The following is a 25,663-nucleotide window of genomic DNA, read 5'->3' as shown; positions in this document are numbered from 1 at the left end:
GACATGTTCTTGCAGAACGAAATTAGTGTTAACTTTCCCTAATTTATGAGCTGTCGTTATATGTTTTTCGTTGACATTTTTCATTCCCTATTTTTTTTTCATCCCTTCTTTTTCATTCACACAATGGACATCTTTAAGACTGCTAGTAATTCCCAAAGCTAATGCTTCACTAACCATAATACATTAGTAATATTTTTTCCGTCTTCCAAAATGTATAGGCACAGTCTAACGAATGAAGTGCATTATATACACCATGGCACTATGGATTTGCAACAGCTAAGCAAAACAAGGAATGTATTAATTTCTTTTTTTAAATGAAATCCAATTTATTGTCTCATTTTGGAACCTATGGATGATTACACATTAATATAGCTGTGCCGTATATCAGCTGTTGTATATCAGTTCAGTTTGCCATCAGGAACATCTATTTTGATCTGTTCATGTCATGTCTGATCAGGGAGCAGAATTTCATCATGGTGAGGCCAAGGTTCTGAATATAAAAATATATATGAAGGCCATGAGTGTTAGCAGAAACATAAACTGAAAATACATCTCTTCTGATTAATAATGATTCTGAGGAGTGGCTGAACATTTCCTACTGATTCTAATGGGTATTACATGTGCTTTGTAACACCAGGACTTGACCTTTAGTTTGTCTTCTCTTTTTTTTTTTTTAATTACATACTCTGAGCAAGGGATTTAGGCTTTGTATAGATCTTAACATGAAAGTGCTGTGTGATGGAAAGACTGTTCATGAAACTAAAGTTGAGGTCTTCTTGGATAATGGCCTCTGCATTCCTCCACAAAGATATCCAGGTTCAGTTTGAAAGTCAAAACACTTTCATAGCAAGGGAAATACATTTTTTTTCTTTCATGGGACATGCTCATCTTTTGATGAGAGAAAATTCTTTTCAAACAAGAAAAGGAATTCTCGCAAGCTGCGGCTGATGCTCCAAACAATAACACCAAAATATGTGGGAAAGCCTCCTTTAATTCTTTGGCAGCACCTAGAACTTCTTCAAGTTCTTTGCAATTCCTCTTATCTTTCAGTGGCTTAAATATAGCCATTTCAACTTTCACCTTCTCAATATCTAATCCAAGCAAATCAGTCAAAGCACACTGTGATTCCAATGTCAAGAAGTCTGGAGAACTGGTGGAATAGATTGCTGACAAGCTTTTAAATAACATGGAGTTCTCAGAAAATCTCCTTTGCAATGCACCACTGGTTGCAATACACCACTGATGCTCATTACCCTTTGAAATCCTGGTAAGTGCTCAGTGACTATGGAATCAATCGAACTCCTTTAACAAAGTGCATTTAGTTCATTTTGAAGGTAATTGTTCACAGGAGCAAAAACTTTCAAAATCATTCTCATAACCATCAGCATAGAGCATCTGCACTAGCCGTGGTAAAGCAGCGCAGCTATATTGGTACAGCTGTAGTGCTGTAGCAATTCTAGTGTAGACTAGCCCTTAGTTTTCCATTACTAAGGTTTCCTTTTCAGTTTCAAATTGTTTCAGTATTTTCCGATTAACTTTAAGGGTTCACCATTGTCTTTTCCTGTTTGTACAATGCTAGGACTTGGAGCTAATCTTATCTGAATTAGAGAGGTGGCTCCTTCGTGTCTGATTGTTTCACCTCATTGTAGTGAGATGGAGCTGAATGTTGCAGCACAAATTATGAGCAGAGTTTTATATACACAAATACATAAATTCATAACCACAGTTTGTATACATATCTCATAATAACCATGTGATTCAGAAAATTACAAGCTTTTATAAAAAACCTTACTTGACGTATATTTATACAGAATAATATTGTGTGCAACCAGTTGATTCAATTGCATATTCTATACTGTTCAGATTCCCTGTTTTCCCTTTGGGGTGCTGCACCCTAATTGTCATAAATGTAGAAATAGCAACAAAAATTACCTATAGCTTCTCCTTTCCTTGGTTCAGCCCAATCAGCCATTACATTCAAGTGTACTAAGCACTTTTCATGTTTGATTAAACCTTTGCCTTGAGAGAGTGCATTTTTCTAATTGCAAAATCCAGATTTGATAATAAAAAAATAGCAGTTCCCATTCCAGTGCATTGCCTGGGCGTGCATACATCTGACAAGGAAAACAAAAGACCTTATCAGTTTTAACAGAGATGGTATTCACAGCCCTGTTGCCAGTCAGTCAATCTAGGAGTTCTGCCTTTACTTTGCAGTAATGTCACAGTGTGACAAAGTGGGATTTTTTCATAATGTTTTATATGAATACTGTAGTGTGCCCCAGTTTCCCCTATGAGCTGTCTGGTTAACTAGGTGGGGAAGGGGAAGGTTGTCTGCTTTTTTCAGAAACTCAGTGATATGGATGTATCATAAACAGATAGTTAAGAGTTAATAGAACAGAAGTACTTTATATCTCTTTTGCCTGTAAAGGGTTAACAAAATCAGTGAGCCTGGCTGTCACCTGACCAGAGGACCAATCAGGGGACAGAATACTTTCAAATCTTGAGGGAGGGAAGTTTTTGCGTGTGCTGTTAGTTTTTGGTTCTTGTTCTCTCTGGGTTCTGAGAGTGATCAGACGTGCAACCAGGTTTCTCTCCAATCTCCCTGATACAGGTTCTTATAGATTCAAAATAGTAAGTACTAGGTGATAACGCGAGTTAGGCTTATGTTTGTTTTCTTTATTTGCAAATGTGTATTTGGCTGGGAGGAGTTCAAATGTGTATTTGGCTGGGAGGAGTTCAAATGTGTATTTGGCTGGAAGGAGTTCAAAGTTGTATTTTGCTGAAAGGATTTTAATTTGTACTTGTATACTTAGGCTGGGAGGGTATTCCCAGAGTCTATAGCTGAAAGACCCTGTAACATATTTCATCTTAAATTTACAAAGATAATTTTTACTGTTTTTTCTTTCTTTAATTAAAAACTTTTTCTTGTTTAAGAACCTGATTGTTTTTTTATTCTGGCAAGACCTCAGGGGACTGGGTCTGAATTCACCAGGGAATTGGTGGGGAGAAAGGAGGGAAGGTGGAGAGAAAGGTTAATTTCTCTCTGTGTTAGGATTACTTTCTCAGGGAGAGTCTGGGATGGGAAGAGAGAAGGAGGGGGGAAGGTGGATTTTCCTCTCTGTTTTAAGATTCAAGGAGTTTGAATCACAGTGATCTTCCAGGATAACCCAGGGAGGGAAGTCTGGGAGAGGCAACGGTGAGGGAAAGGGTTTACTTTCCTTGCATTAAGATCCAGAGGGACTGCGTCTTGGGGGTCCCCGGGCAAGGTTTTGGGGGGACCAGAGTGTACCAGGCACTGGAATTCCTGAGTGGTGGCAGCGCTACAAGTACTAAGCTGGTAATTGAGCTTAGAGGAATTCATGCTGGTACCCCATCTTTTGGACACTAAGGTTCAGAGTGGGGAATTATACCATGACAGGGTGTGACAGACGCCTGATTGTCTGGGGCCTGGACCCATGCCCATGGAGCAGAGGTTTTTAACCTTTTTCTTTCTGAGGCCCCCCCAACACACTATAAAAACTCCATGGCCCACCTGTGCCGCAATAACTGGTTTACTGCATACAAAAACCAGATTCGGCATTTGGGAGTAGGAATCTGGGCAATTGCCTAGGGCCCCACACCACAGGGGCTCCCACAAAGCTACATTGCTCAGGCTTCAGCTTCAGCCTCATCTGGCGGGGCTTAGGGACTTGGGCTTCAGCCCCATGCGATGGAGCGTCGGCTTTCTGCTCTGGCCCCAGCGAGTCTGCCCTGGGCCTCCCTGAAACCTGCTCAAGGTCCCCTAGGAGACCCTGGAGCCCTGGTTCAGAACCACTGCTATGGAGGAGCCCAGAAAACAATAGGACATTTGGTACCTAGCAACTAATGACCATATATGACAGTGAGGCAGGTTGTAGGCTGCATATTCCCTCCCTTCCACCAAAAAGTAAGAGTTCAGTTTCAATTTTCTAAAAAAATGAATATAGCTTTTTTTCTGTAAGGTATATATTTATTTCTATAGCCCAAGCTGATGAAGTTCCTGGAAAATTATAGTGTTTTTTTAAGATGATAATAGAATTCCTCTGTCTATGTAGTCTACCTATCGTTTTAAACTAGCGAAAACCTCTAATGTAGATCCACTTTAAACTGGGTTAAACTTTGCTTATATCAATTTAACTTAATTCGGAAAAGGTATAAACTGGCTTAAGTGTGTGCACATTAAGCATTTGCACCGATTTAACTAGATGGATTTTAAATTGATTTTAGTTAACACAGTGCAACTTTCTAGTATAGATAAAGCCATGATATAGAGAGCAGCCTGAACCTTTACTGGGATCCCACTAAATACAATCATATATGTCATGTTTATCTTGTGAAAGCCCATAGGCAACAAAATTGCTCCCAAATGGTGGTGTATTTCACAACTATGAAATTCTGCTCTCTTCAACTGCTTGTGCTCTTACCTGTTTCACTGCTTTTCTAAGAACAATTGTAAAATATTCAATGACAACTAACTACTGAGCATTTTCTTTGGTGTGTTTCATTACTTTTTTTGTTTGTTTGTTTTAATAAGGAGGTATCAAGTCAGTTGTCAGCTGTTAGTAGGCATTCAGTTACTACTGTGATTCGTGCCAGAGAAATGCCAGTTAACTAAATAATTAAATCTGCACAGACTGTTTTTCTGAAAATGTTTACAGCCGAATATTCAACAGTGTATGCTGCTGAACTGTTGGTGTTCTCTAATGTTCAGAGACCTGTCTTTATGTCCTATCAAAAGACTGGACTTCTGGAGGACCACAAAATACTCTAGAGCAGTGATTCTCAGGCTTGAATCTTTGGAAAAGCAATGGTTAGCAGAGCCCTTTATGTGTATCTGAAGAATGAAACCGTTTGAAAACCAAGGTGGCTGCGGTGCTGAGAAGGGAAATGGTCCACTAGGAATACACAAGTGTTGATCAACCTTGGTAAAGTTCAAACAGTGGTCCAGTCTAGGTCAACACCTGAAAGTAGACAGTTCCTAAAGGAAGCTGCAAAAATCTCTGTGGTATGCAAAAATGGAAAAACCTGCCCCTAAAGGAAGCTTTTTCCTAAACCTCTTCAGTTACTGGTTGGCTTATACCCTGAAAAAAGTATCCTATGTGGATCAGCCATATACATGTTATATCCCTTTTTATGAAGCTCTTGGCCTCCATAACCTGTTGTGGCATGATTTCCACAGGTTAGTTGTGCATTGTGTGTAGGGGGGAGGAGGAAATAAATATTTCCTCTGTGAGTTTTAAATGTGTTGCATTTCAGTTTAATTGGATCTCCTCTTGTTCTTTTAGTATGAAGCAGACATCCTGCTTTACTTTCCCCATGTCATTCAATATTTTACATATCTTTCTCATATCTATCTACCGATTTCATCTCTTCACTGAACAGTCCATCTTTTCAATTTCTCTTCACATGGATGTCTTTCCATGCTTTTAAACATTTTCATCCTGTCCTCAGCCCTCTTTTTTTAATTTTTCCTGTTTTTTAAATTGAAATGCCAGAACTGAGCACCGTCCTCCAAGTGAGGGAGTACCAGGGATTTGTACTTAGAAAGTGCCTTGAAAGTTTTATAATGTCAATCCCATTCCTTACACCTCCTAAAATTGTATCTGCTTTTTTGGCCCATTGAGCAGATGTTTTCATAAAGCTACCCACAAAATTGCATTGCTCTTTTCCTAAGTAGTTGCAGTTAATTTTGAAGCCAGCAATGTTTAAATTATTCCTTCCAGTTTGCATCAGCTTGCATTTGTCAACCATCTATTCATCTGCCAATCCTCAGACCAGTTAGAACATCTCATTACCATGTAGTCAACATAATGATCAAACTGAAGAATTGGCACTCCAGAGGATCATGGCATGGTAGCAGAATGACTTGATAACCCTTTAGAAGGCCAAGATCATCTGTCAATGGGCTATACATCCATGCTACATCTGCATGATGTGCTGAATTTAAGAAACTAAAGATCTTTATGTCAAATGTTCTAAGACTTGTGTCTCTCTGTACTATAACTTCATTACACTTTTCCTCTGCTGCAGTAGGTGAGCATTTCACAGCAACTCAACAAACACACAATCCAGAAATAAAATACTCTCAGAAAGATGTGAAAATGTTTTTGGGATTTTTATTTACACAGGGTTAAACTGTCATGGTGCTACATTGGCTGCACAGGGAACAAGGAGAATAAGCCCCCCCCCCCATCTTACCTGCTTAGCCTTGATTCTAGCCATGGTGGGTAGAGGAACATCTGTCTACTCACCTGACACTACCTGCTGCAAGCGAAGGACAGTTTAAGTGTTTTTTAAAAAATCAGGTTTGGCTGGCACAAATTGTTCTTTAATTTATATGATTTATTTGTATTACTGCAGTGTCCTGAAGTCCTACCTATGGACCAGGACCCTGTTGTGATAGGCACTGTACAAGCACAGAACAGAGAGACAGTTCCGACTTCGATGAGCTTACAAAGTAACCCATATTGTAACTCATCTCTACAAACCTATATTGTTCATGGCCTCCCATGTTTACACAAACATCCTTTTTCAGCACTGGTTATGTTTTACCAGAGACTGATGGACTTATCAGATGTTTCTATGATTGCAAAGATTGGCCTAGCCTGCTGCACTATCATCTCTCTTTCCTTCTCTCCCACAAAGTCTGGTGCCATATTTGCTTTTTTTCTATTGCTTTGATTCCTCCCTAGTTCTCCATGACTTCTTAAGAGTAAATGCAATTAGTTCACCAAGTCAACCTAAGTCTCTTAAGATCATGTAACGCATATCATCCAAGCCGTATAATACATATTACTGCAATTTTTCCTACTATTCCCTCTTACTTGCTTTTTAGCAAAAACAATTAACCATAACCCTTCATGAAAAAAGAATAAGATCAGGAAAGTTGTATTTGACAGAAAATGGTAGAATACTTGTGAATGTATAGTTTTGTACAAGGGCTGCTATCAGCCAATCTTCCACTTAAATTATCAAAAACGTAACTACCTATAATGTGGTGGGGTGGAGGCAGGCAAAAAAGAGTCTTTGCATTTTATTATGCTTAAGGCTGTAAGAAAATTGTGGGCCATGACTTTTTTGTGGAAACTGCAACTTTTAACACACATTGCAACTTATTATGGTTGCCGCAAAATAGAATGGCATTGTGACCCCATGTGCCAGGTTTCAGTGCTACTCACTCATGGGGTCACAATGCCACTCAAATTTAGCACCTCACCAAAACAGCAACTTAGAAAAACTATGGCCACAACTTTTGAAACAAAAAGTTACAACTTCCTTAACAGCCTTAGTTATGTTGTATTCCCAATTCTTAGAAACTATCAGGCATTCATTTACTTCAATGGGACTATTCCTGTAAAGAAAGTGCAGCGTGTGCATGAGTCTTTGTGGATCTGGGCCTTAAGTATAGCCACTTCACTCCTCACTGAAATACAGCTGCTTCTGCAGTGAAACTTGGCAACAGCTTAATAGCATATAACAACGCTACATAGTTTAGCACAGGAATAGTGTATCTGTCTGAAAATGCCAAGGGAAATTGAGTAAGTAGGATGTAATTATCTAGGTTAGAATTTGGCCATACAACCAAGTTTATCATCCCAATTTCCATGAAGTCTTCTTTGTGACCTGAACTGGTTAGGACCTTAGTTTTATGTCTCCTCCAAAAGACGAAAGTTTGGCAGCTCAGTGGCCACCTAAAAGCCATGTGGAGGGCAATGATTCAATGCTGGTTCACAGGGGAAAGTGCCAACTACCGAATCACAGACAACCATCCTGTAGTAGCTAGAGTCGGCATTCCATGATCTAGCCTAAAGTGAGCTCTGACAGGCTCCCAGCACAGAATATGACTGCAGACTATTAGATGTAGCCTATAGTGCAGTGAATCTTCCTTTTTTTCCCCTTAAGACTGAAAAAAGACCAGTCAAAGTTAGCAGTGGGGTGGAATATAGAAAGGTTAGTTAAACTAACAGTAATAATTTCTGATAACCCACTACCATCGGACCAGCCAAGAGAAAAACTTTTCTCAGCTTGTATATAAATGTCTGAAAACAGTATATTATATAAGTTAGTATGATTTCTTTTACTAGCAATAGCAAAGCAAATTATCATCATATATCATGCATTTTGTCTCACAAACAGCAACCAACATTCATGACATCATCTGCCTCCATTTCTTTCAAAATTTAGAAGACAGAATGAGATCTTAGATGGCAACAAATGTGCATGATGGGAAATATAAGCAAATTACTAAGCAGTAATCGCTCTCTAGTCCCTTGTATTAAAATATTGTTTCAGTTGATAGACAAGTTAGAGAGCTGTTTTTTAAGTGACTTAATAACAAAATTATAATGTATCTGATGTTGCAGAAACATTTTTTTTTTTGGAGGAGCTTCTTTTTTCCCCATTGCTCCTGGCTATAATTTTGAAAATTTCTTCTTTGAGAAAATGCAGCAGATGGCAGTAATGTACAAAGAAAACGCGATCTGTTGCTTATTTCAGGATTATGGCAAGCATATATCTTTATGCTTTATCACTCCTCACACAGAGCTGGTGAAGTCTCCATTTTATTGTCTAGATTTTGAGCTGTTTCAGTATATTGTCAGCAAGTGTCTTTAAGCTGAGAAACAGAGAGATTCAAAGCCACATCCCTCTACCTAGCCCAAAAGAACATATTTTAGATGCTATCACAATTTCTTATTTTTAAAGAAATAGCTACTTATTGTTAAGACACACCTATTCAGAATAAGAATGTCATTTTGATTTTATTTTAGGCACTTCCTACAATACATGTAGCAGACATAAGGGATTCAGTGAAATATTTCCAATTTCATTTTTTTTTGACAGTTCAGTTGTATCATGGATTCATAGATACTATAGCAACAGTTATTAGAAACAGTTAAAAAAAATACCTGGCCCACTTTCTGTCATTGTGCCTTTTCATAGCAAACATGTAACTAAGGCCTTATCTACACCGGAATTTGAGCCACTGATGTAGCTCCACAAGTGCAAACCTCTAGTGTTCACATGATTTCTACCTCTGCACATCATACTGATCTGGTCTGAACCACGTTTATACTAGGGGTTTGTACAGGTACAGCTATATTGGTGGCTGGAATCCCACTGGAGACAAATGCAGAATTGTCAAATGCAAGGGTTCAAACATCATGAGTCAGGCCCCCCCAAACCAAGGTATTTCAAAAAATAAAAAAAATGTGGGTTTGTTTATGGGCCTTCTGGTTTTTAAACCTTTTGGGTTCATGTTTTAAGTATTTTTCTTTGCAGTTAAGAGGGCTAGAAATTGAGATTCTCCTGTGATCACATCTCAAAGTACCTTCTTGTATGATTTTGGCTAAGGAATGGAGAACTAGAAAAGTCAGGCCTCTCTTCAGTTTTACCTGAGACTTCAGTTGTAAGAATTCCTTTGGGCTACTGTATTTGTCAACAATACCATCAATGAGCCAGTATTTGATAAAACTAATTAACTACACAGGACTGAAGAAAATATTAGATCATTTCTATCTCTATCGGTAATTTCTTCAAGTGTCTTTGAACTATATTAAAAGAGATTGTAGCATTTTCCATCTAACCATACCCACTCCAAAACTATCTAACAGGCTAACCATCACGTATAAATGGAAAAGAGTAAAATTTATTTTTTAAATTACAGCTACATTTTTCATAAAATCTCTGTGCCAGTCACTCCCATTCCAAACAAACAAATCACCTGTCCTTGTGGTATAAGTAATACAGAAGACTAGACAACATCAGTGGTGGCTGGAATGTGCAAATGGACAGATACTAGTCTCTACCATAGTTAAGATTTCTCAATGAAAAGCCCACAACTAGCAGACTAACAAGATAATTAGGTGAACTATTAAGGGGAAAATCTTTGTTAAAGTGGATTTGAAGCTGTATGTACGAATCAGTAACTTAAAGTCAGATAATTTTGCAATATATGTACTAATTTAGCAAGAACGTTGTAATGTTTGCCCCAAGGTGCAGCAATTGCCATTAGTACCTTGTAGATGAGCCAGAGCTTAACATATCTGCTTCAACACAACCCAGTGAAAACAACGCTTGAGTATTTTCTTCTGTTTGGCATTAGCACAGAGTCAACCTTTTCCTTTTAATAATGGAAAGGATTGGTTTGTTTTAAAAGACACCCATGTTTCACATATTGACTTCACTCATACAGAGAGAAAGAAAGACAACTCTTAAAAAAAAGATAGCTAGTCAATGGTAGTGGTGGGAGGGAAAGCACAATACAATGATAACCCACCAGTAGCGGACCAACTATGTTTCTGCCTGATTTAATCCCTATATATGACACACACTTTGATGACATTTTATGGTTAGGGGCTATTTTGCAATGCTATTCCCATTCACAAAAGAAAATACAACTGTGATTTCCAGCAGCAATGTAATAGGAAAAAAGGTATACTACTGCCTCTAAAACTATATTAGTTGAAATGATATAAAGTACCTAGCATATTTTGAGCTTTATTTATCTACTAGTGCATTATGGGCAATGAATATTTAAATATGAAAGCAAAACCAACTAAAAGTTTCACAGCAATGAAGATTTGGACAGTAGCTGTTCAGTCGTTCAAAGGATGAAGTTATGCTGGAGAGACTACTATATGAGCCACACGAATTCAGAGAAGGTAACAAAGATGAAATACTCCAGCTTAATTTTCTTTAAATATGAATGAGTATATTGTATTTTGAATACGAAACTGCAAAAAAATTACTCCCAGCATTTTTGCCTTGAAGAACATAGAGGGTGATCTCTTACTGCCTGCAGACTTCTAGAAAGCATAAAGCATAAGACACAACAGCGTGTGATAAGAAAAGATCTTCATTCTTATTATTGTACATTATGGCTTTTTATTTTTAAGTTAGAGCTATAACATTATTTTAATGTCTTTTTATGATCTATCTCCTACTTTTTTACAAATAATTTATTAAACAATATTTTCTAAAAAGCCAAACACATTAGAGAGAGATTTAAATCAAAACCTAGGTTTCCAAATATCCCCAGCTTTTCAATATTTGAAATTCAGATGTGGATCTCCAGTTGGCAACTTAAGCCCATCTCTAAATATGGTAAAATAGAGATGGTCTGACTCTAGCAAGTTTCATGCTGAAGCCAGCTCTTTGGGTCAAGCTTTTGCCTGTGGGGAACAAGGTATAACTCAATATCCTCTGTCATTGCAGGCAGGGGCAACTCCAGGCACCACCATGCCAAGCACGTGCCTGGGGTGGCAAGCCAAGGGGGGGCGCTCTACCAGTCGCCGCAAGGGCGGCAGGCAGGAAGCCTTCGGCGGCATGCCTGCGGAGGGTCCGCTGGTCCCATGGCTTTGGTGGACCTCCCGCAGGCAGGCCGCCAAATCCGCGGGACCAGGGACCTCCCGCAGGCAAGCCACCAAAGACAGCCTGCCTGCCATGCTTGGGGCGGCAAAATACCTAGAGCCAGCCCTGATTGCAGGCTGACACTGCAAGAGAAGCGATTAAAAAGAAATGGTGAATCATGTAATGGAAGAAAATTAGGAAAGGAGACACACAGGAAAAGTAGCAAAAGGATAAGATAACAGGTGAGCGGAGAGGAGTGTAGAAGAGTCATGATGGATACAAATGCAGAAAAGGAAGAAAAGATAACAGCTTTATTAATGGTGACCTTAGCTTTGGTACTGTGTATTTCTAGTTACACATCTTTCAAATAGATTTATAAAATGAAATTTGATAGAGAGTGGGAAAAAGTTACCAAAATATGTAACTTGGGGATGTTCACTGGATTACAATGCAATAAAGTCATTAGTTTGCTTTGTGGAGTCAAAGAGTAGAGATACAGTATATATACATCATACATTAAGTATTGTTACACTATGTTAGTACTGTATACTAATGTAATATACAGCATCTGCTTGAAATGATAGTACACTAAATAAGTACATTAATTAGTACTGAAAGTCAAGGCTGAACCTCAATAGATCAGGATGGAACCTTAATACTTCTCAGGATAAAGAACACATCACTTAAAAGCTTGGGCCCTTTTACTATTGACAGTTGGGTTTCTATATAGATATTAATTGCAGCTCTGTAATTAATTCCCGTGAAATCAACAGGAACTAGGGGTACAAAGGGTTTGGGATTTTCTGTGTAGAGGCCACCAGAGACTTGGGTGAGCATGGGCTCTTTTAGTCTTCTGTTCCCCTGACCTTATGCCAGCTGGACTTTCTGAAGACAATGACTCTGGTTTTCCTTGGGCCAAAATAGGGTTGGCAACGTTTTCCCTCACTTTGTGATTTTGGATGGCCTTTATACAATGCCTTCCTCCATAGCAATTTTCTATGCAAAGTACAACTGTACTCCATCCACCACCACCACCAGGAGAAAGAATATGCTGCAAGCTACACCCCAAATTTCTCTCCATTCAAACTGAGTAAGTATCTCAGTCCATCTCTGAAGCTACCTTGTTACCAGCTAGCAATGCAATCTGTGATCTGACAATGAAGCTGGAGTCTTTCTGCCTCAGACACCATCACTAGTAATAAAGATTCCACAATTAGAATTTAGGTGACAATTCTGTTGATGACTCACAAGCCTGAATAGAAATTAACTGGACTGGATCTGCCATGCCAACAGGAGTAAGAATTTGTTTTAGTCGGCAAAGCAAGTGGGTGAGAGTCAGAGATAGAGCAGATGTTTTGTGTAGGAAGGTAACATTTTTATAAACACACGTAAGATAGTATCTATTTATAATATAAAACTTTCATTAATAATACAAGTATTTTAAATTTAAGTGTTTTGTGACATTATGATTTTTCAAAACAAAATCCCATGTCTTCAAATCAGTGCGTTTACCTAACATTTTTGCCTGTTTTATGGGAATTCAGAATATAAAATAACATTGACATAAATTTAACCCAGAATTTTATGTTTATTTGTCCTTGTTTTATTATTCCTATTTCAAAACTGTCATTGACTTCCTGCACTCATTTAAAATACTACATAATCCAGAAAGAATACACTATAAAACACCACTCTATCTTCCTGTAGATGATAGTAGCAGGAAACTGACAGGCCCAACCAACTAATATGAAATGAGTGATTTTTTTCTGAAGTTTAATTATGTTCTGATTTTGATCAGAAGAAATTAGATATTTCCTGCCCGCAATATGAATAATTGAGCAACTGAGAAGTCAAGTATAGACAGCTGTGCACATTTGGTTTTTTACCTTGGTCTCTGTGGGACAGACATATGGAGGACATTTTTTTTGGAGGAGCTTCTTTTTTCCCCATTGCTCCTGGCTATAATTTTGAAAATTTCTTCTTTGAGAAAATGCAGCAGATGGCAGTAATGTACAAAGAAAACGCGATCTGTTGCTTATTTCAGGATTATGGCAAGCATATAGACTTTATCACTCCTCACACAGAGCTCGTGAAGTCTCCATTTTATTGTCTAGATTTTGATCTGTTTCAGTATATTGTCAGCAAGTGTGTTAAGCTGAGAAACAGAGAGATTCAATGCCACATCCCTCTACCTAGCCCAAAAGAACATATTTTAGATGCTACCACAATTTCTTATTTTTAAAAAAATAGCTACTTATTGTTAAGACCAGGGCCGGCGCTTCCATTTAGGCAACCTAGGCGGTCGCCTAGGGTGCCAGGATTTGGGAGGGCGGCATTTTGCTCCCCGCGGCGGCAATTCGGCAGCGGGGGGTCCTTCCGCGCCCTGGGTCGTCGTCGGCAATTCTGTGGCGGGTCCTTCCCTCGCTCCGGGACCCGCCGCTGAAGTGCCCGGAAGACCGGGAGCGTGGAAGGACCCCCCCCCCGCCGCAGAATTGCCCCCAATGACCAGGAGCGCAGAAGGAGCCCCACCTAGGGTGCCAAAAACCCTGGCGCCGCTCCTGGTTAAGACACACCTATTCAGAATAAGAATGTCATTTTGATTTTATTTTAGGCTCTTCCTACAATACATGTAGCAGACATAAGGGATTCAGTGAAATATTTCCAATTTCATTTTTTTTTTACAGTTCAATTGTATCATGGATTCATAGATACTATAGCAACAGTTATTAGAAACAGTTAAAAAAATACCTGGCCCACTTTCTGTCATTGTGCCTTTTCATAGCAAACATGTAACTAAGGCCTTATCTACACCGGAATTTGAGCCACTGATGTAGCTCCACAAGCGCAAACCTCTAGTGTTCACATGATTTCTACCTCTGCACATCATACTGAACCGGTCTGAACCACATTTATACTAGGGGTTTGTACAGGTACAGCTATATTGGTGGCTGGAATCCCACTGGAGACAAACGCAGAATTGTCAAATGCAAGGGTTCAAACATCATGAGTCAGGGCCCCCCAAACCAAGGTATTTCACAAAATAAAAAAAAATGTGGGTTTGTTTATGTGCCTTCTGGTTTTTAAGCCTTTTGGGTCCATGTTTTAAGTATTTTTCTTTGCAGTCAAGAGGGCTAGAAATTGAAATTCTCCTGTGATCACATCTCAAAGTACTTTCTTGTATGATTTTGACTAAGGAATGGAGAACTAGAAAAGTCAGGCCTCTCTTCGGTTTTACCTGAGACTCCAGTTGTAAGAATTCCTTTGGGCTGCTGTATTTGTCAAGAATACCATCAGTGAGCCAGTATTTGATAAAAACTAATTAACTACACAGGACTGAACAAAATACTATATCATTTCTATCTCTAACAGTAATTCCTTCCAGCGTCTTACAGCTATATTAAAAGAAAGAAAACTCTTAAAAAAAAGATAGCTAGTCAATGGTAGTGGTGGGAGGGAAAGCACAATACAATGATAACCCACCAGTAGCGGACCAACTATGTTTCTGCCTGATTTAATCCCTATATATGACACACACTTTGATGACATTTTATGGTTAGGGGCTATTTTGCAATGCTATTCCCATTCACAAAAGAAAATACAACTGTGATTTCCAGCAGCAATGTAATAGAAAAAAAGGTATACTACTGCCTCTAAAATTATATTATTTGAAATGATATAAAGTACCTAGCATATTTTGAGCTTTATTTATCTACTAGTGCATTATGGGCAATGAATATTTAAATATGAAAGCAAAACCAACTAAAAGTTTCACAACAATGAAGACTTTGGACAGTAGCTGTTCAGTCGTTCTAAGGATGAAGTTATGCTGGAGAGACTACTATATGAGCCACACGAATTCAGAGAAGGTAACAAAGATGAAATACTCCAGCTTAATTTTCTTTAAATATGAATGAGTATATTGTATTTTGAATACGAAACTGCAAAAAAATTACTCCCAGCATTTTTGCCTTGAAGAACATAGAGGGTGATCTCTTACTGCCTGCAGACTTCTAGAAAGTATAAAGCATAAGACACAACAGCGTGTGATAAGAAAAGATCTTCATTCTTATTATTGTACATTATGGCTTTTTATTTTTAAGTTAGAGCTGTAACATTATTTTAATATCTTTTTATGATCTATCTCCTACTTTTTTACAAATAATTTATTAAACAATATTTTCTAAAAAGCCAAACACATTAGGGAGAGGTTTATATCAAAACCTAGGTTTCCAAATATCCCCAGCTTTTCAATATTTGAATTCAGATGTGGAACTCCAGTTGGCAACTTAAGCCCATCTCTAAATATGGTAAAATAGAGATGGTCTGACTCCAGCAAGTTTCATGCTGAAGCCAGCTCTTTGGGTCAAGCTTTTGCCTGTGGGGAACAAGGTATAACTCAATATCCCCTGTCATTGCAGGCAGGGGCAACTCCAGGCACCACCATGCCAAGCACGTGTCTGGGGTGGCAAGCCACAGGGGGCGCTCTACCAGTCGCTGCATGGGCGGCAGGCAGGTAGCCTTCGGCGGCATGCCTGCAGAGAGTCCGCTGGTCCCATGGCTTTGGTGGACCTCCCGCAGGTGGGCCGCCAAATCCGCGGGACCAGGGACCTCCCGCAGGCAAGCCTCCAAAGACAGCCTGTCTGCCATGCTTGGGGCGGCAAAATACCTAGAGCCAGCCCTGATTGCAGGCTGACACTGCAAGAGGAGCGATTAAAAAGAAATGGTGAATCATGTAATGGAAGAAAATTAGGAAAGGAGACACACAGGAAAAGTAGTAAAAGGGTAAGATAACAGGTGAATGGAGAGGAGTGTAGAAGAGTCATGATGGATACAAATGCAGAAAAGGAAGAAAAGATAACAGCTTTATTAATGGTGACCTTAGCTTTGGTACTGTGTATTTCTAGTTACACATCTTTCAAATAGATTTATAAAATGAAATTTGATAGAGAGTGGGGAAAAGTTACCAAAATATGTAATTTGGGGATGTTCACTGGATTACAATGCAATAAAGTCATTAGTTTGCTTTGTGGAGTCAAAGAGTAGAGATATAGTATATATACATCATACATTAAGTATTGTTACACTATGTTAGTACTGTATACTAATGTAATATACAGCATCTGCTTGAAATGATAGTACACTAAATAAGTACATTAATTAGTACTGAAAGTCAAGGCTGAGCCTCAATAGATCAGGATGGAACCTTAATACTTCTCAGGATAAAGAACACATCACTTAAAAGCTTGGGCCCTTTTACTTTTGACAGTTGAGTTTCTATATAGATATTAATTGCAGCTCTGTAATTAATTCCCGTGAAATCAACAGGAACTAAGGGTACACAGGGTTTGGGATTTTCTATGTAGAGGCCACCAGAGACTTGGGTGAGCATGGGCTCTTTTAGTCTTCTGTTCCCCTGACCTTATGCCAGCTGGACTTTCCGAAGACAATGACTCTGGTTTTTCTTGGGCCAAAATAGGGTTGGCAACGCTTTCCCTCACTTTGTGATTTTGGATGGCCTTTATACAATGCTTTCCTCCATAGCAATCTGCTATGCAAAGTACAACGGTACTCCACCCACCACCACCACCAGGAGAAAGAAAATGCTGCAAGCTACACCTCAAATTTCTCTCCATTCAAACTGAGTAAAGTATCTCAGTCCATCTCTGAAGCTACCTTGTTACCAGCTAGCAATGCAATCTGTGATCTGACAATGAAGCTGGAGTCTTTCTGCCTCAGACACCATCACTAGTAATAAAGATTCCACAATTAGAATTTAGGTGACAATTCTGTTGATGACTCACAAGCCTGAATAGAAATTAACTGGACTGGATCTGCCATGCCAACAGGAGTAAGAATTTGTTTTAGTCAGCAAAGCAAGTGGGTGAGAGTCAGAGATAGAGCAGATGTGTTGTGTAGGAAGGTAACATTTTTATAAACACACGTAAGATAGTATCTATTTATAATATAAAACTTTCATTAATAATACAAGTATTTTAAATTTAAGTGTTTTGTGACATTATGATTTTTCAAAACAAAATCCCATGTCTTCAAATCAGTGCATTTACCTAACATTTTTGCCTGCTTTATGGGAATTCAGAATATAAAATAACATTGACCTAAGTTTAACCCAGTATTTTATGTTTATTTGTCCTTGTTTTATTATTCCTATTTCAAAACTGTCATTGACTTCCTGCACTCATTTAAAATACTACATAATCCAGAAAGAATACCCTATAAAACACCACTCTACCTTCCTGTAAATGATAATAGCAGGAAACTGACAGGCCCAACCAACTAATATGACATGAGTGATTTTTTTCTGAAGTTTAATTATGTTCTGATTTTGATCAGAAGAAATTAGATATTTCCTGCCCGCAATAAGAATAATTGAGCAACTGAGAAGTGAAGTATAGACAGCTGTGCACATTTGGTTTTTTACCTTGGTCTCTGTGGGACAGACATATGGTATTACTTTAAAGTGATATAAAGGAATCATAATAGGACGATAATAATAATGCTTCTTACTTATATAGAGAGGCATCATATAAGGGTGTCTAAGTGCTTTAAAAAGGCATATAAGTATAATTAGCCTCAATAAACAGAGAAACTGAGGCATAAGAGGGGTGAAGTGAGTTGGTTCCACTATCACACGGGAAAGCGAAGAACAACACCCAGGTCTCCAGAGTCCCAGTCACTTGCCCTATTGTGTCATCAAGCATTAAAAGTATTAAAGGAAGGTTGGAATTGAACAGTGGACCTCTCACTTCCATGAATTGGTTTGAATGCAGCTTGGCAGTAACTGAAAGTTGTTATTTATTTTATGGTTGATCGCTGATGTATGAAAAATGGCTCGATGGTCTCTATTAAACTCATAATAGGCAGAGATCTACATCAGAAAAGAAATAAAAAAGACCACCACGCTGTGCACCCACATTGGCCCTCTCAGCAAGTGAAGGGAGGCCAAAGATTGAATCAGTATAAAGATTAAATTAGCTTCAAAGCCCATAAAAAGCCCCTCCCTGGCTGAGGCACATTGGCGAAGCCAGGACAGAGGCGTCTATGCTGTATTTGTTCTGTGGATGGAAAACTTCACCCTCCAGGATCTTTCTAGTGCACTACATTCACTTAAAAAATAACACACACAAAATCTGAGCTTTTCAACCCCAAACTACAGAAGTTCATTTCTTAATCTCTATTCACACAGGATGAAATTCTCCTCAAATAGCTGCACAAGATCCTGTGCATCACTTAAGCCCTTAACTGGAGCTTTAATGGTCCCTAGGGCTTGTGTGGGCTCTCTGCACGAGGGTGAATTTCATCCTTAAAATATGCACAAGTCCTCTCCTATTTTCAATGGGCCATATTTACTGGCCACGTAAGCCAACACAAGTCCATTTCTGTCAATAAAAGGATTACAATATATTTGCCCTTATACTAAATTAGAAGTCAGGCTGATTATGTAGTTAATTATTCTTATGTTTAAGTAATTTTACACACAAGAGACATGTTTCAATGATTAGTTAAACAAATACATTATCATCTGCCTGACTTGTGAGTATAAGGACAAAAACATTTTAATTCTTGAAATATCTAAAATAAAAAACCAATACCATACAGCTGCGAATGCAACATTTTGTGCTCTGCTTTGTTGTGGTTTTGTCTGTTTCTAGTCACTTTCACAATGCAGGCTATGTTTACACTGGCAATTGTAGACAAAACTTTTGTCTTTCAGAGGTGTTAAAAAACAAACAAACAAAGCCCCCTGAAAGACAAAAGTTTTGCCGCAACAAGCACCAGTTTGAACAGCGTGTTGTCAGCAGGAGAGCCGACAAACAGCGGCTACACTGCACGACTTTTAGAGGCACAGCTGTAGCAACACAGCCCTGTCACTAAAAGCCGTGTAGTGTAGACAAGCTTACAGAGTGGATGATTTCACATTCCAGGGGACATATGTGGGTTAGGGATGGGGTAGAGGGGGTTACATTTTCATTAGTTTTATATAGCGAAGTAGGCTTTCTTAGCAAAGAAAGATTAAGGCCTGATTGAATGCATCAGCCAATCCTGGCCCTGTGCTCTGAAGTGAGTGATAAAACTCCAGATGCTACAGACACACACATACGTATATATTTTGTTCTATTTTTAAGTGCTATACTTAAATGGGTTTCTGAATCAGGGTCTACAGCAGTGGTGGGCAACCTGCAGCCCGCCAGTGGTCTATGTAAACAAACTGACTCATGGCCCGCCAGTGGTCAATGTAAACAAATCTGTGGCCCGCCAGTGGATTACCTTGATGGGCCACAGGTTGCCCACCACTGGTCTATAGTATTAATATATGATAGTATGTCTTTTTTATATAATTTGGCTTAAAATAAATAGGAATTGCATTCACACACAAATTTAGTATTACAAAACTACTTGTTCTGTAGTATTTAGTACTAAACTTTAGTACTAAACAATTTAGGGCCAGCAGAGAAGAGAAGATTTCAACCAGTTTAAATAACATCTGAATCTGGCCTTCAAAGCTTAAATATATAACTATCATACTCCTGGATCATGTGATAGCCACAATAAAAGTATGTGAAGGTAACTGGAAGGGTTTGACTTAAGCCCACAAGAACAAGGGAAAATATATTCAGAAGGGCACAATAAATCTGTTTAATCCTAAAATTATATCTGCCACCCTATGCTTGTTCTAGACAGCATTTCATCATAAATTGATGTAATTTAATGCAACTTTGTTTTACAATAGTATACATATATATTTTTAAATCATCAGAAAAATTCATTGATAGCAGCTGTAACCCTAACTCTTCCAAGCCATTACGATCTAATATGTTTTTAATTACATTTTTTTAGAGGTGTAGAGAATATTTGGTAATAAAGTAATTGGTATTTATTCTTTGATGGCTGTTACAGACGACTATGTAAGCACATAATTGTGAACTCGTCGAAGTACATTATTTACTTGCTAGCCCAGAACAATAGGTCCTAAGTATCTTCATGAAGATCCATAGGCAACTTTGAAAGGGTAATATTTTTTCTTGCATGACTGAAACAGCTCTGACTATGGATTAATCTATCTGTGAGTAGAACTTTTTAAAAAAAATCTGTTACATATAAAACAAAATCAGAGAAAAACAGCTAACAACCAAGGACAATGAACCAAATCAAATAAGTACCTCAATAAACGATATCAGTAATTCTGAGCCTTTACTTGCAACCCTTACTCACGTGACTATTCTGATTGAAACTGGATTTCTCATTTGAGTAAGGATTGGTGAATCAGGCCCCTTGTGAGTGTACCATTCCATACATAGGTGGTGACTCTGTGAGTGCTCCAGGGCTGGAGCACTGACAGACAAAAAATAGAGGGTTTTCAGCACCCACCAGCCACAGCTGTTCCGTGGCAGCTGACAATCAGCTGCTTGGTGGTTCAGGAAAGGGCTTGGGGAAGGGCAGACAGCAGAGAGCAGTGGGCAGATGGGGGCCTCAGGGACGGGCCAGAGCAGGGAAGGAAGAGGCATAGTGAGGACAAGGCCTTGGGGAAAGGAGTGCAGTGGAGGTAGAGTACCCACCAGGGAAAAATAAATGTCAGCACCTATAATTCCTTATCGTCTGGTAAAAACATGCATTTCAAAATCAGTAGTGAACAGTTTAAGATCAGATTGGTACCTTAATTTTTATTTATTTTTAATGAGAATTATATTCCCCCTCCTCCGTTGATGACAAAATGTGTGTATGAATGTACGTGGGAATGGTGACTCTGGTAAGAAGTGATTAAGGTAAACAAGTGCACTTGCTAAACCACAAATTATTTTTAAGTAAACCCGCATCTATTTATAAATGTTATATAACACTTATTTTCTTTGTTTAATTGGAAGAGCTTGGGAGCAGTTCAAACATCTAATGTGAATATAGCTAGGTAAACCTTTATAGAGACACTTTATTTAGCCAATAAACCATATGAGTGCTTGAATAACATGAAATTTAATGGTCATATAGTGTAAAAATGCCTACAAAGTATCAAGAAATGTGTTTTTATAGCGTGTCTGGTGTGTTTGCTGTTTTTTAAATCTTACACCTCAGTTGATTTCTTTCATCCAAAAAACTTTTTTAAAAGCAACTAATCCATAATATTGTTTGGAAAAATTATTGAGAAATGTAAATAGTTATTGAATTAAGGAATATATAAATGATGTGCCGGATCCTGAGAGATGATGACTTCAAATACAGATGCAGAGGTGCAGTGCCTCTCAGGATTTGTCTCAGTGTCATTAACTTATCAATGTACTTTTTTGTACCCCTATAATTCAAATTAAATTGCTCTTCTAAGGTGAGACCTTGTATGTCAAGTTTCAGCCCTGAGCAAATTTTATGGATGGGTTACACTTGATAAAAAGGACTGATGATGGAAATGCAGACTTCAGTGTCATGAAATAGGTACCTTTTGAATATGTTACAAAAATATGGGCAGATGAAGCTATAGAGGTGTTGGCTCTAATTTATAACAAAATTCTCAAAGGTATTGAGGCACGTAATTCCCATTGATTTAATAGGAGTTGGGTGCCTCTACAGCAGTGTGTCCTAAGTTTGAAAACACTGCTCTATAGCTTTGAAGACCTGGACCAAAATGTCCAATTTTGTAATCACTATGCAGAGGAAACTCCCATTGAATTCAATCCATCTAGAAAACAAATGCAACATCTGTTTCATGAACCCAGATTCCTTCCTCTGAACTGCTGAGTAGGAAGGAACCCAGAAAGTACGGCTCTTCTGGGCAACTGTCACAACCTACATGTCATCATACCATACCTCTCAAATGTCTTTCATTTCAAGAGACATCACTCATTGATCACAAAACCAGCTCCATATCACATATATTTGGTGTTCCTTCACTTTTATTCCTGAAAATTATGTATGTCGGAAAAAATCATGTAACTAAGGTTACAGAAAGAGTCACTTATTAGGGAGGGAATCACATTATTTTCCCTGCATTGACTAAAGATTTGCATTTTCCCCATTCTGGATCTTTGCCGTATGTTGCATCTCGCACTTGGGCATTGGCAGGTTGAGAGGCAGGATCACAACTCAGTGATATGTCTGAGTCCTGGTTCACGCTTAAAATTTGGATTGACCAAGTTATGTCACTCAGGAGTGTGAAAAATTCACACCTTTGAGAGCTGTAATTAAGCTAACCTAACTCTTTAGGTCAACGGACGAACCTAGCTACTGCCTCTTGAAGAGCTGGATTCCCTTCATCAATAGAAAAACCCTTTACATCAAAGTAGGAAGCATCTACGCTATAGTGCTACAGCAACATAGCTGCAGGCATGCCCTGACATTAAAAGAACTCAAACTCACAAAAATACAGATTTAGTTCAAGAGATTTCTGTTACACCCTGGCACCCCAATATTCACCACTGTCATGTAATTAGGATATGTTTTGTACAAAGTATGCCTTGTGAGGTATCATTCTAAAAGTCTTGATCTGCTAGACAGTAATATCTCATTGTATTGTATGTGCTATCATCATATGTGAAGTTATAAAGTTTGACTATGCATGTGTTACTGAAACACGTTGTGAGGTTGAAAACACCCACAAGCAGCTTTTCAGGTACAACAGTAAAAAGGCCAAACAATGTTAACAGTTGATTGAGGAAATGCACATAAGCACAAGGATTACACCTGGAACTGTGTACAATAGAAACCTCTCAGAGATAGCACTACACAATGGGAACTGTTTGACCTAGGTCAGAGCAAAAGAGCTTTCCAGCAAGTGGGAAGAAGATATAAAAGGGGGACAATGACATCATGATGGTACCTCACTTTCCCTACAACAGCACACCTGGAAATACCTGAGGTGGAAGGACTAAATTGTGGGATGTTAAGGTCCCAGGCTAGAGGGACTTTTAGCCTGTGTATGAAAACCTGGAAAAGCCAAGGCAGCTTGCGTCTTAAGAATCTGCCAGTTTATCACTCAGGGTGACAATTTGCTAATTCATATCCTACATATTTAGTGTGTTATGCTCAGTTTGCAGTTTTGTTTATTTACTAAGGTAATCTGCTTTGATCTGTTTGCTATCACTTCTAATCACTTCAAATCTATCTTTTGTAGTTAACAAATGTGCTTTGCTTTCTCTAAAACCAGTGTGTGGAAATTATAACTTGGGGCAGAAAGCTGTTGCATTTCTCTCTCCATAGGGAGGTGACTTTCATAAGCTTACGCTATAGAGTTCTCTGTGAAGCGCAAAATGGTACAATTTTAGGTTTAAACTCCAGAGGCGGGTGCGTGCCTTAGCAACTGGGAGGTGCCTTAGCTGAGCCTTCCCATGCACAGCTGATCTCAGCATCTGTGTGTGAATCTGCAGTTGGGTGTGTCCCTACCTGTATGCTGGTGAAAGAGGAAGCTTGGAGAGCGTGGCAATTTATCACAGTACCACCGTGTGAAAGGGAGCCCAGGGTGGTAGGTCAGACGGGCTCAGTGGTATCCCAGTTCCAAGTGGCACCTTGGGGGGAACCCATCACAACTACAACAGGACCATTTTTAGTGGGTTCAGATTCCTCAGTTGTTTTCACAGCCTGCTATGTAGTCCCTGTTGAAAGTTTTAAAGAAAAAAGAAATATTTAAATTATACTTTTCACAGGCAAAAAAAACAACAACAACCCCAAACAAAACAAAACCATTCATTTCAGGTGGCAGCTTACAGAACAGATCTCCACCTGTCCTCATCTTCTTTCACTTTCACAAACAGAATTTTAAATTACTAGGTAACAGGAAAAGAAGCCTAGAAACCTAATATTTTAAACTCCTAAGGGTCTGTGATCTTGCAAACCCTTACTGTGACACACTATGCCTAATAGTTAGGGTTTACATGATGGACCCTAATACAGTATATTAGTTGAATATGCGTCTGTATTTTCTCAGTCGTACCTAATTATTCTTGTTCACATTAATAAACTATAACTGTTGTAATTCTATTTTTTATTCTTCTTATTCTGGTAACAATTATCCATGTGTGGGTGTTTTCTCAATTTACCACAGGCAGTTTCTTATATCGTGCTCATCAGCATGCTATCCGAGAACCTTCCAGGATCAGGAAATTTAATAAAGGGGCTAAAGGTTGATCTCCATCCCCCTCTGATCCCCTCTTCTCCAAGGAAAATCGTATTGGTAGTTTGGGAGTAGATTTTGTTTGTGTTTCTTTAATAAGTTCAAGTGTTATGTATTTTTTTCTCCTTAGGGAAAATGAGATTGAAAAAAATGCACGCTGCTTTTGAATTGGTTGTGGTAGTTGCTGTAGGAAATGATTCCAGACTGTTCCTGAGCCATTCCCTAAGAAAGCCTTATCACCATACAAACTTTCCCTTTTAGGTAGATTTCTGAGAGAAGAACCAGTGAGAGTTGTGGTCCCAGAGGGTGATCATGGCAGAGTTTATGCTCCCTGATTGGATGACTGAATCATTTTAAACAAGAAGATGACATATAAATAGTGATTAATGTGCTTCTGGCACAAATTTTCAGCTGAGTAATCAGGGAAACTTTTAAGATGTGCAAACATTTTCACAAACCTCTATTGGCTATGAACAATGAATTATAAGCCCACAGATAACAGCTAACCAAAAATTCACCACTAAGGGTACATCTACACTATGGGATTATTCCGATTTTACATAAACCGGTTTTATAAAACATATAAAGTATAAAGTTGAGTGCACGCGGCCACACTAAGCACAATAATTCGGCGGTGTGTGTCCATGGTCCGAGGCTAGCGTCGATTTCCGGAGTGTTGCACTGTGGGTAGCTATTCCATAGCTATCCCATAGTTCCTGTAGTCTCCCCCGCCCCTTAGAATTCTGGGTTGAGAGCCCAGTGGCTGATGGGGCAAAAATCATTGTCGTGGGTGGGTCTGGGTAAATGTCGTCAGTCATTCCTTCCTCTGGGAAAGCAACGGCAGACAATCATTTCGCGCCCTTTTTCCCTGGATTGCCCTGGCAGATGCCATAGCACGGCAACCATGGAGCCCGTTCAGCATTTTTTTTTACAGTCACCGTATGTGTACTGGATGCCGCGGACAGAGGCGATACTCCAGCGCTACACAGCAGCGTTCATTTGCTTTTGCATGATAGCAGAGATGGTTACCAGTTGTTCTGTACCATCTGCTGCTAGTGTAATTTGGCAATGAGATGATGGTTATCTGTCCTTCTGTGCTGTCTGCTGCTATCATGGGTGCCCCTGGCTGAGATCGGCCGGGGGCGCAAAAGCAAAACTGGGAATGACTCCCCGAGTCAATCTCTC

The sequence above is a fragment of the Gopherus flavomarginatus genome, chromosome 2, assembly GCF_025201925.1.
Source record: "Gopherus flavomarginatus isolate rGopFla2 chromosome 2, rGopFla2.mat.asm, whole genome shotgun sequence".
NCBI classification, from domain to species: Eukaryota; Metazoa; Chordata; order Testudines; family Testudinidae; genus Gopherus; species Gopherus flavomarginatus.
Note: the sequence above shows the minus strand (reverse complement) of the source record.